The sequence below is a fragment of the Lissotriton vulgaris genome, chromosome 4_1 (genome assembly GCF_964263255.1).
Source record: "Lissotriton vulgaris chromosome 4_1, aLisVul1.2, whole genome shotgun sequence".
NCBI lineage: Eukaryota > Metazoa > Chordata > Amphibia > Caudata > Salamandridae > Lissotriton > Lissotriton vulgaris.
This window is the reverse complement of record NC_141691.1, coordinates 179,394,259-179,406,987: the sequence shown is the minus strand read 5'-3', so window position 1 is coordinate 179,406,987 and position 12,729 is coordinate 179,394,259.

Genomic DNA, 12,729 nt, shown 5'->3' with positions numbered 1-12,729 from the left:
TTGGCTCTTGAAGTGCACCTATGGCATGGAAAATTACATTTCATGTTTGGGCTTCAGTGTGCGTATTACACCGCCCATATATGTCACAAAAATATATTTCTGCCAGAAGCACCACTCTGCTGTGGTTGGGCTGAAGTTTGAAGCACTGCAATGACACAAGGAACGGAAAAATGCCTTTGGTATGTAAGAAAAAACTTTCTTTTATGTTCTCTTAGGTCACCAGTAAAGTATGCCTTGTTATCCCATAGGGCAGGGAGCGAATATATTATAATAAGACACACCATGTATTGGGGTTAGTGTGCCTTTGCACAAAAAAAAGTCAAAAGCTGTTTCACTATGTAGGACTTGTAGGCATTTCCTAAGAAAATTTAGATGGAATTAAAATCTTAATTCTGGCTCTCCACTTACGAAAGTGTTAAAAAGATTTTTTCCCACTTGGTTCTTCAAAGATGACTGTTGAAAATTGGGTTATTGGTTGGGGGTTTGAAAACCAGGTCTAACAGCAGCCACAATTTATGTCATCATGGATTCACCCTCTGGTAGCTTTCCACAAAAGCAGTCAAGCTTAACTTAGAAGCAATGTGTATTTATGCAGCACTTGAAACAGTAATGCAATGAAAACACATCATAAGAAAAATCTCACTCCAATTTAAAAAAATGTATAACATTGAATGGGGAGAGCAGTTGGCCTAACGGCTAGTGGGGGTCAACCTCCAATCTGGGGAACTGGGTTTGAGTCTCAAGAATGATGCTGAACATCCTGTGATTCTGTGCAAATCACTTAATCTCCCCGTGCCTAACAAAATATCAATGGGTCCTCATGTAACGCAACTGGTGCTATGTAAAGTGCTCTGATACCCGATTCGGGTCATGTCTGAGCTATACAAAACTCCGTAAAAAAAAAAATAATGAACAGTCTGACATCAAAACCACAAAATCCAATCAGTATAACCATTGACAGGCAATTTAAAAATTTTCAGATAAGTACAGTGCCAAAAAGCACAAAGCGCCAATCACAGCATTCTGGTCAGGTGAAGGGCATAAGGTCGGGCAAATCACAATGGAGCGCATGTTTGATATCGGGACCAGGCTAGTCCCGCTGAAAGAGCTACCTTCAAAGTCCAGTGCGAAGAGGTCCATTCACAATGGAAGGGGCCGTGGGGAGCAGGAAGAGAGCCGCGAATGATCGTCGATGTAGCACGAAGAGCAGGTCTAGCGTCATAGTGCAAAGTTCTGTTGTGGACCATCATTGCTGGACCTTCTTATTGGCAGTCATTGTGAGTGGTCAAATATATAGTGTGAAGTGCAGCTCTCGTGGCAAGATCTGTGTGCAAACGGGCAGGTTTGTGTTCATGAAGAGCCCAACATTTTCAAGACTTGAGGGGCACCTCTTTAATTTCAGGAACAAGCAGGATTCAGGCAGATCCTACTACAGGTCTATTTGCATGTTCAGGCAGCAGGTCAGCTAGGCAGTTGTGGGGAGCCTCTGGAGATTGTTATGTCCCAGTAACTCTAAACAGGAGGTCAGCTGGCTTACCTTTGGAGTCACTTCAGCCTGGGATAAAGGGTGCAAGTCCAGTCTTTCTTATCAACAAGCAGGACAGCAGGCAGCAGAGTTACAGGGAAACATGGTAGCAGGGCAACATAGTGGCAGTCCTTCTCTTAGAAAAGCAGCCCACAAGTCTTTCTTCTATACTATCCACTGGTCCATGAGTGTACTGAAGAGTTAGGTCTGTGGTTCCACTTTTAATAATTGGACCTAAGGGTCCACTATTTGTACCTGGTGCCCACTTTGAAGTAGAAGAAGTTTGTAATTAGTTCTCTTTGTAGTCCTTGAAGTTTTCTGCCTCTTCTGTCCTGTCTCCAAGCGGACTGCATTAATAATTCAGTGCTGACAAGTCATGCCACTAACCTGGCTCTTGTCTGCAGCATTGATGCTGCACTTTCTCTCTCTTGGGGTGGGTTCTCATCAGGAAATTATAACCATGAATCAACTACTGTCCCAGAGTTTAACAGGGTTAGGACAAAGTAACAAACAGATACTTGTGCGTGTGCGAGCTCAGAGGAGTCATACCTACGTCTCAGAGTAGTCATACCTACGTCTCTTCTCAGTCCTGGAGAGCATTGCCTTGATGTGTGTAATGTAGTACATGGTGAGCTGTACTGCTAATACAAGTACAGAGGTTATTCATCAAATGAGTAGTCGTAAAATATTACCTCACGCCTTTGACATGTGTTGTCCTGAAGCCTTCAGAAGTGGCCGCTCCCCACGCAGCTCCTCGCACGTCCTGTTGTGGTATGGTAGCTCTTCCTACTGCCAGTCTGCCTTTACTCGTATTGCTCATATTTCATTGCTGCCTGTTTGCTATCAATTAATTTAGCCTCGAAAACACGCATTAGTGCCTGTCTGCTGTTGTGTTAATTAATTACCACAGCTCTATATTTAGAAAGCGCGCAGTCAGTAGAATTGCATTGTGCCTGGCTGCCTTTGATTAAATTATTTCATTTCATTGTGTATAGCGTTGTCTTCAGGTTGTGCCCCAATCCAGTTTCGTTTTTGGCCTGCTGCCATTTTGTGGTTTATTTGTTGTGCCTCCCTGCCCGGACCTCCACCCTGCTCCCGCCTCCCAGCTGCTCCTCCCTCCCACTGATACCATAGGCCCTACCCTCCGGCATGCTCGCTGTGACCGTCCTGAAGCCTTCAGAAGCGGTCGCTCCCCACGCAGCTCCACACACCCACTGTTGTGGTATCGTAGCGCTTCACACTGCCAGTCTGCCTTTACTCGTATTGCTCATATTTCATTGCTGCCTGTTTGCTATCAATTAATTTAGCCTCGAAAATGCGCATTAGTGCCTGTCTGCTGAAGTGTTAATTAATTACCGCAGCGCTATATTTAGAAAGCGTGCAGTCAGTAGAATTGCATTGTGCCTGGCTGCCTTTGATTAAATTATTTCATTTCAATGTGCATAGCGTTGTCTTCAGGTTGTGCCCCAATCCAGTTTCGTTTCTGGCCTGCTGCCATTTTGTGGTTTGTTGTTGTGCCTCCCTGCCCGGACCTCCACCCCGCTCCCACCTCCCAGCTGCTCCTCCCTCCCACTGATACCATAGGCCCTACCCTCCGGCATCCTCGCTGTGACCGTCCAGAAGCCTTCAGAAGTGGTCGCTCCCCACGCAGCTCCTCGCACCGACTGTTGTGGTATCGTAGCGCTTCACACTGCCAGTCTGCCTTTACTCATGTTGCTCATATTTCATTGCTGCCTGTTTGCTATCAATTAATTTAGCCTCGAAAACGCGCATTAGTGCCTGTCTGCTGTTGTGTTAATTAATTACCGCAGCGCTATATTTAGAAAGCGCGCAATCAGTAGAATTGCATTGTGCCCGGCTGCCTTTGATTAAATTATTTCATTTCATTGTGCATAGCGTTGTCTTCAGGTTGTGCCCCAATCCAGTTTCGTTTTTGGCCTGCTGCCATTTTGTGGTTTGTTGTTGTGCCTCTCTGCCAGGACCTCCACCCCGCTCCCGCCTCCCAGCTGCTCCTCCTTCACCCCTCCCACCTCCATGATCCACATATGGCAGATGCTTCCGCGTGCAGCGTACACTCGCAGCGGTCGCGCCCCATGCAGAAGAAGACCAGTCAACTCCTCCCACCCCCGAACCAAAACAGCATTCTAACAACCTTTGCGCCTGGAACCCAATCACTACTGAAGACACCATCCACCTGATGAACTCCATCCACTCAGGATCGCCAACCGACCCATGCCCCCACCACATCTTCAACAAAGCAGACTCATCATCGCACCCCATCTCCGCGATGTCATCAACTGTTCCTTCAACTCGCTACCTTCCCGGAAATCTGGAAACATGCCGAACTCAGCGCCCTTCTGAAGAAACCCACAGTGGACCCCTCTGAACTTAAGAACTACTGCTGCATCTCACTCCTCCCATTCCCTGCCAAAGTCATCGAGAAAGCCGTCAACAATCAGCTCGCCGCTTTCCTTGAATGCAACAAATCCCTTGACCCCTCACAGTCCGGCTTCCAAGCCAAACACAGCACCGAAACCGCCCTCATCGCAGCTACAGACGACATCCGAATGCTTCTGGGCAACGGAGAAACACCTGCCCTCATCCTACTTGACCTCTCCGCCGCCTTCGACACTGTCTGTCATAACATCCTTATACAACGCCTCAGCAACGTTGGAATACAAGGAGAAGCCTTGGACTGGATCATCTCATTCCTCGCCGGAAGAACCCAGAGAGTCCGCCTCCCCCCATTCAAATCAAAGGCCACCAAAGTCATCTGCGGCGTACCAAAAGGATCATCACTCAGTCCCACCCTCTTCAACGTTTACATGAGTCCCCTCGCATCCATCGCGCGACAACACAACCTCAACATCATCTCCTACGCAGACGACACCCAGCTGATCCTCTCCCTCACCAAAGACCCAAACACCGCCAAAACCAATCTACATGAAGGAATGAAAGAAGTAGCCGAATGGATGAAGAACAGCCGTTTAAAACTGAACTCGGACAAAACGGAAGTCCTCATCCTAGGATCATCCCCCTCTGCCTGGGACGACTCATGGTGGCCGCCGACCCTGGGTACAGCACCCATACCTACAGATCACGCACGTAACCTGGGCTTCATCCTGGACTCCTCCCTCTAGATGACCAGACAAGTCAACGCCGTCTCATCATCATGCTTCAACATCCTACGCATGTTCAAAAAATCTTCCGTCGGATCCCCACCGAAACAAGAAAGAAGGTCACCCACGCACTGGTCACAAGCCGACTGGATTACTGAAATACCCTTTACGTCGGAACCACAGCCAAACTACAGAAAAAAACTCCAATGCATCCAAAACGCCTCAGCCAGACTCATACTGGACATCCCCCGTCAAGCTCACATTTCCGGTCACCTGAAAGACCTCCACTGGCTCCCTGTCAGCAAGAGAATAACGTTCCATACCTCACCCACGCACACAAGGCCCTCTACGACCTAGGACCCGAATGCCTCAACACACGACTATCCTTCTACACCCCCACCCGCCAATTACGATCGTCCAATCAAGCCCTCGCTGCAATTCCGCGCCTCCATAGACCCACCATGGGGGGAAGATCCTTCTCCTACTTAGCAGCCAGAACCTGGAATTCTCTCCCCACCCACCTCCGCCTTACACAGAACCACCTCTCCTTCAGAAAGCAGCTAAAAACCTGGTTATTCGATAAGTAAAGCACCCACCCCCCCTCAAGCGCCTTGAGACCCTCTGGGTGAGTAGTGCGCTATACAAATCTCTGAACTTGAACTTGAACTTACTAACAGTCACTTACATAATAATGAGTCTATTACTGCATAGATTTCCAATAATCAACTGTTACCCTTGGAGTTGACACACTCCCAGCAGAAGCTATATCGTGTTTTCACATTGCACACTAAAGTACACCTTGCTTGTTTAAGGTGGGCAAAAGTGTACTTTTGAATTAACAAATTACAGCACAATAAAGGATGGCACGTAACTTTGTCACTGGGCGCTAATACCAAGGTCTCAGTACACACGTTAAAAGTTGTCCTGTTTTATGATTTTCAAAATCATAAAAACAAGTCTATGGTTCATACACTTTCTGTTAGTGCATTAGCCTTAAGGATGGTACTGATAACACCATCCCTGCAACACTAGATTGGCAGGGGAGAAGATGTCCGCAGCATCAAAGAATCACAGGAGGGCCGTGCACTGTTGTATGGGTGGAGTTTGCTATGCAACTCGATTTGCAGGTGAGAAGATGTCTAAAGTGTTATTTATTTGCAGGAGAGCTGCAATGCAGAAGAATCTCGGCTGGGTCATGGAGATTTTCCGGTGATGGGTATCACTGAAGAAGATCCATCCTCTTCAACCAGTGGGTAAGCCAAGCATTACTTCCTAGATTGAATGCAATATAAATACTGTTCCCAAATCCTAATGAGTCAGCCCAAATATCCCCATTGTCATGTGCATATGAGTCATCCCAAATATCCTCATAGTCAAGGGCCTATGAGTCAGTCAAAATATTTCCTAGTCATGTGCCTATTAGTCAGCCCACATATCACCATATTATACATAAAAGGGTACACCCAAAGGTACTGGGACCTGGGTAATTACTAGTACAATATAGAATGATCCCAGTAAACTAGAACTGACCGGACAATATATAAAACAATGTACTCGCATCAAATTAGCAATACTACACAACGAAAATACATAGCCAGTGTTATTTAATCACACTGCTGCATAGAAGAAATGCATTGTACATATATCGGAATTTAAGTTAATATACAAATAGGTGCCCAAAAAGGACAGGGAAAAGGCTAGGAGGTAAGTGATTCGCGTGAGGTCAAGAGATTGTGAAGAAAGTATGGCAACCATGAATGCATAAAGATGCCCAATTCAAATTAAATCAGGCCTATATGTTTTAGCCAAAGGTACATGAATTATTCATTGATTCAAATAGCTAGACCACATTCGTGAAACACAATTGGTTATTCTCTGTTGTTTCTGAGGGCTGGAGCAAAAGGGGAGAGTGTTGATGTTTCAACCCCAAGGTATATCATAGGCCAATTAACACCATACACAGGGGTCTTCCTCAGGACTGTGATGAGGGGAGGGCACCTTAAATTAAAAGTAGAACTCATTTGGTACTAAAAATGGTAGACAGATAGGATAACCACTAGCAAGGCCAATAGGGTCCTTAGGTTTACCATAATGAGTTCTACAATGAGGGCTCCAATGTAAGATAGCGGGACAACTGGCTCCAAACTGTGCTGAGCGACACAAACACCTGAATAAATAAGGTGTTGTGATAAAAGGGAAAAATTCAGGATTACAAGTCAATGTAATTTAATTATATTGTATAGTGTCTAGAGGGGCGGTAGTGGGAGAGCGCTGCACTTACACAAAACGCAGAAGATTCCGGCATGTCCCTTACAAACAGCAAAATTAATGAAATTAAACAAATCCTGCCCCAAGTTCCATGGCGAGGAATGATTCAGCAGACATATCTGAAAACTAAAGTATAAAGGACGGAGTCACCAACCAAACACCAACTAAAAAACTGCAAAAAACCAGTAGAGTGCAACACGCAATGCCATTACCTGATCTGGTATCACTATAGTCATGATGAGTCAGCCTGAAGGTCCTGGAGGATGTTACTGTTTGTACTTTGGCGTTTCATGACTAGATGGCCTAGGGGCGCTGGGGTAATTACCATGCCATGAATGTTGTCAAGCCTACGGGGCAATGAGACCTATGAACAGTAAGGGAACCATTGAGACATATGCATTTAAACTGCAAGCCCCCGCACACAAGGTACAGGATGAGTGATAACGCAAGGAGGTCAGGGTCAGAACACTGACAAGTCCTTTGTGCGAAGGCAGGACACAGCCTCTTCAGTTGTAATACCCCCATCCTACCAGTTCATGGCCCATCCAGGTACACCTAAGCCATCTATTCTGTGGCTCTCTGGAGGAATAAACAAAGTTACTTTGTCAACTACACCCAGCGATGTGACCCAGGAACAGGCTGCAGGCACCAAATGGTGAGGGCAGGGAACTTCCAACTTTTTCAAAGTGACATTTACAAAATTGTAACTTAAAATATGGCTTTACCATCTAAGCAGACTTTCAATTACAACTCCTCAGACACCAAACATGAAAGTTGACTTGATCCTAATCAAAAGGTAGCATTTAATACATTTGATAAGGCAACCCAATGTTATTGTATTGGAGAGGTAGGCTTACTAGCAGTGAAAAATGCATGTAAGAGTTTTTTTCACTAACAGGTCAGGTATTTTGAGCTAATGAAGGGTGGATCTGCACACCTGAATATGTGTGAAACTGATCTAAAATGGTATGGAAAAAATAATGTATGTGGTGATAGAATATTAGCGTGCCTACATCTAATGAGGGAAGAAGCCCAGGTCCCTCAGAGTAGGAACAATTAAGCAGGAGTCTGAGGAACACCTCAGACTACATGTAGCACAGCTTAGGGCTGCATAAGCCTTCAAAAGTTTAAACTGTTGTTTGCCACAAGTATTCCACAAGAGAAGAAAAGAAAACAATTCCTTTTCAATGCCTCAATTTTTCATTCAAAGAGGAAAAAAATTACATTCATGAAGAAACAAGATTATGAGTGAGACACTCTTGTTTCAAAAATCAGTTATCAGTTATTAAAAGTAAAATAGCGCCAAGAAACAAAAAATGTTCGGGTCATCACGGACTTCACTGGCAGTATAAAAACCAGAAACTATGCATCAGGTGAAAGAAATCCAGGTTGCCCATGGTGGACCATAAATGACAAGATAAAATTGGAAGATATGGATCTGGATCCAAATAAGAAGGCTGACCTCTGACATGTTCTGCTGGCCCATAATACATCCTCCACCATGGCTCAAGCAATGTATAACACACAACCTCTGTACACAATGGCAGTTCTGGATTACCAAATAGGTCAAGTAGGCTCCAGCCTATGAGCTCCACTCCTTTTAGTGGTCCCGCGACAACGGGTCAAAATAATATTGATCTGATCTTGAAAGACAATTACATCAAGCTTTCTTAAATTGTTTCCAAAAGATAGAAAAAAATTATTCAATTCAAATACACGAAAACTCTACATTAAAGACTCTGTAGAGAAAATATTGTATTAATGTAATGTACCCATTGAATATTTAAAGATTTGTGGCTTTAATATTTTTTTTTAAAACAGTGTTTGTTTAATAACATTAATAATTGCTCTCAGTTTTGTCTAATAAAAAATGGTTAATGAAAATTGTTAGTTGGTAAAATAAAAACGTATTTAGAGATAATTTGCGCGGGGGGGTGGGGGGGGGGCTCACATTTTGACTGCCATGGGGCCTCCACAGGGTTTAATCCGCCACTGCACAATGTTTTGCCTCTCGGGCAAAAAAGGCAATTCTGAATTCACTAAAGCTGTCGTAACTATAACAATCGATAACGTTAGCACAACAGGGCATTCTTCACACTGCATATGCAACTTTCAGAAACTTTTTGGAACCAGAACATCCTATCTCCCCCTAGGCTTCCCATTCTGCTATAGCTGAGCTCTGCAAAATAGCATTTTAATTGTTCGTCACTGAAGCCTATGCCTGTGTTGTGCTGCAGCAAAGAACTCACGTGATTCAGACTATATGGAGTCGGTTCAGTTTCATCATTTTAGCCGACGCGCTCACACATGCATTCAACACAGCTGTAAAGATGGTACATGGAAGATGGGAAGCCAGTGCATTAGGCACACCCTACATTCACTCGTATTCCTTTGTGCTGGTTCGGACGTCTCAACCAGAGATAGCATAGAAACATATATACGTTCTTGTCTCTGCAGCATTTCCCAAACATTAGATCTAGCTTCTGTCTATATCATTGCATGTTTATCGACCCCAAGTACTCAACAAAAAAGCACAAAGACAAACTTTGCTCACATCACAGATTTTCATGTTGTATTTTTTTTTTTAAGAATAATGTCACTAGGGGCAATGCTTCTGAAGCATAAAAGCATCAAAGACGCCCACAGAGAATTCTAAAAAAAACAAATGTAGTTTCAACAGAAGCATTTTTATTTGCAGACTGTTTCAAAATATGACCAGGCTTTGTTTATCACTTTTGTCGCTGTCAAAATGATTGTTCTGTAATAGGCCTCGCCTGTTATATACTGCACACAGAAGAAATCTATCCTTCAGGCAAAACATTTTCCAAAGTTAGGTTTGCCTTTCAAAAGTGTACCATTTCCTTGAAGTATGGTATGAAGCGTAATGGCCTTAAACAAAATCTATCTTCACAAATGCAGCCTCACAAGTAGAGTGTTCTTTCATATTGTTTTTGTTGTCATTATTTCATACACAGTGAGCTGGAGACATCAAAGCAGTCCAGTGAAATATGACTGGGGCTCGAATTAATAGAGTGCACAGGGCCCGGCAATGTAAAAACAAGAGGAAAGACGTATTGTTTCTCTGGCATTGAACACTGAAAGGAAATTACAGTTTAAATGTCAGAAATGCATTACTCATAGGCACAGCAACATTCAGATGCTGCTATTGTGCTTAGACCTTTGCATTGAGAATCTTTGTTTATATTTGCCCACAAAACCTCATAGAAAGAATGTTTTGAGCTGGAATGTTGTTTCAAACAATTCAAAGGAAAATTATTTTTTTAAACTTTGCAGAAAATGGCAATTTAAGGAACAGTATTTTCAATGCTTACAAATATAGACAAAGACCCAAAAGATTGTTGTGCGATTACTGTGTCTATTTCACAAAGGAATGAGCGAGCACATATGTTCAACAACAATATGAACCTTCAAAAGCAATCCATTAATAATATAAACAGTTGCAAATGCTTGCTACTTACACCATGCAGAACATTTTCAAATCCACAATGACCCATTGGATGGGTCCAACCAGGCAAAGCTGTATTGCTGTGAATGATTAACCAAGGAAAAGCGCACACAACAATGGGGCATATGTACAAGTCCCTATCACCATCACGTCATTTTTATCCATGTTGTCGGGGCGATAGGTGCTATGCATTATTTACAAGGCAGCATTAAGCTCCTAAATGCGGCTGAATGCTGCCTTGTACATACGCCCCCCCTTCACGGTATGGTTAGAGTGAAAGGGGGGGGCAGTGGGTGTTGCGGCGGGCGTTCAGCCGCAACACCTATTGTATTTGACACTTCCACCCATGTACAAGGGTGGCATACATAGGAGGTAGCGCCAAAATTAAGACCAGGAAAACCCTGATCATAAATTTGCAAAACAAGGAGAAATGCATGATTTCTCCTGGTTTTTGCTTTTTTCCACATAGAAAAAGAAGAATGCCATGGATTGTTTATGTACAGGAAGGTCCCCCTTCCTACACATAAACAATCCTCCCCTGCACGCAGACACCCTTGCATTATGGTGCAAGTGTGCCTGCATTGGCGCTACCCTGCTAAGTAGGGGGAAACTCAAGGCTGCACCATATTGTTGTAATTGTGGTGCAGCCCTGCGTTTCTGAAGTAGCCAACGCCTCTCTCTGCCACTTCCTTGTACATACGCCCAATTTGTTACCATTATAACTCACGAAAAAGGGGAGAGGGTCAATTACTCTCCACTACCCCGAACCCCGTAATATAACATGTTAACCCAGAGAGGGGTGGAGAGGAAAACACCCAACACAAATACATTAACAGATATGCAGTGGCACAAGTTGTGTGTTTTGAAAACGGCCCTCACTCACACACAAATGTGTGTGACATGCTTCATCATCGGGACTGCCCATTGACGCCCCATTCCTCGTTCCGCCGGGGGAAGTCCCGTTTGCTGCGGAGGGAATATTGGGCTGTCTCATCACTAGCAGGCCTCATAGCCACCATCTTAGGTGGGGAGGACTGGTGCCGTGCGCTCTAGTTGCCGCGACTTCTGGCCTACGAGCCTATTTAGCCTCATGCTGGTCCGGACGCGCAGCGGGCGTGCCAGCGACGTGCCGAAGGCGAGCCAAAGGCAAGCCCGTCTGCGCCCGTCCGCGCCGGACCAGCACCCAGGGCCCTAAGCCATGCCCAAACTCCCGTAGCTCCGCCCAAACACGTCTACTCAAGAGAAACACTTATGCACTTAAGACGTAATGACTGCCTACACCGGATACTACTCCCTGACAGAGGTAAGATGCACAACTGCATATGTCGGGCATGTTGTGTTACAATATAACGTCCTGTACTTAACAAACTCCATACAAAAACAGGGACCAACCTTTGTCCTGCTCCAGATCAGCCCTCGAACTGTCAGCGTAAGCCACACATCAAAACTTTGAAAAACGGACTCTTAAATGTTAGGTCAAAGCCAAAGCATGAACATGAAATTGCAGCCCTTATTACAGATAATAAGGTTGACCTGGCTTTCCTAACTGAAACGTGGGCCGCAGACTCATCTGGGCCCGACTGGCACACTGCAGTACCCACTGACTACTCCCTAGCAAATATGGAAAGGCAAGGAACTATTGGTGGGGGGCTAGCCATTATTCACCGTTCAATCTTTAAAATAAACATTCTCCCACAGCCCGGACTAGAAGTGGAGGCTATATCCTTTACGGTCAAGTTTAACAACCAAGTAATATTCTGTGGCCTCCTGGTATACTGGCCCCCAGGTCCCAGAGGTCCTTTTACTAACGCCCTCCTAACTTTTTTGGAACCACTTCAGACCAACCCACCTTCCCCGCACTAGGGGACTTTAACTTCCACCTTGAGGATAACAACTCCACCGAATCCACTACCCTTATAGAGAACTTCCGTAGGTACGGACTTACCCAACTAAGGGCAGGACCTACTCATACTGCTGGCCATACCCTAGATGCCATCTTTACCAATAATCGCCATATCAAAGTTACGTCCACCACTCTGCTTCCCTAGACGGACCATGCCGCTATTCACTTTACTCTCACAACTACACTGACAAATCCCAGGAGAAATGACCTTGCACTTCCGACTAAAACTCGCGCATGGAAAAAGCTTGAAGTCAAATTCCTTACCAACACACTCAGAAGAAATATGCCTCCTCTCGCTAGTACAGATAGCAACAGCGGAGCAAACAAATTCCACACCTGGCTTACCGAGGCTATGGACGAACTAGCCCTGGAAGAAACAAACAAACCCAGGACTCACTCAGCCACCTCACAATGGTATACCCCCGAAGTCAAATTGATAAAGCTAAAA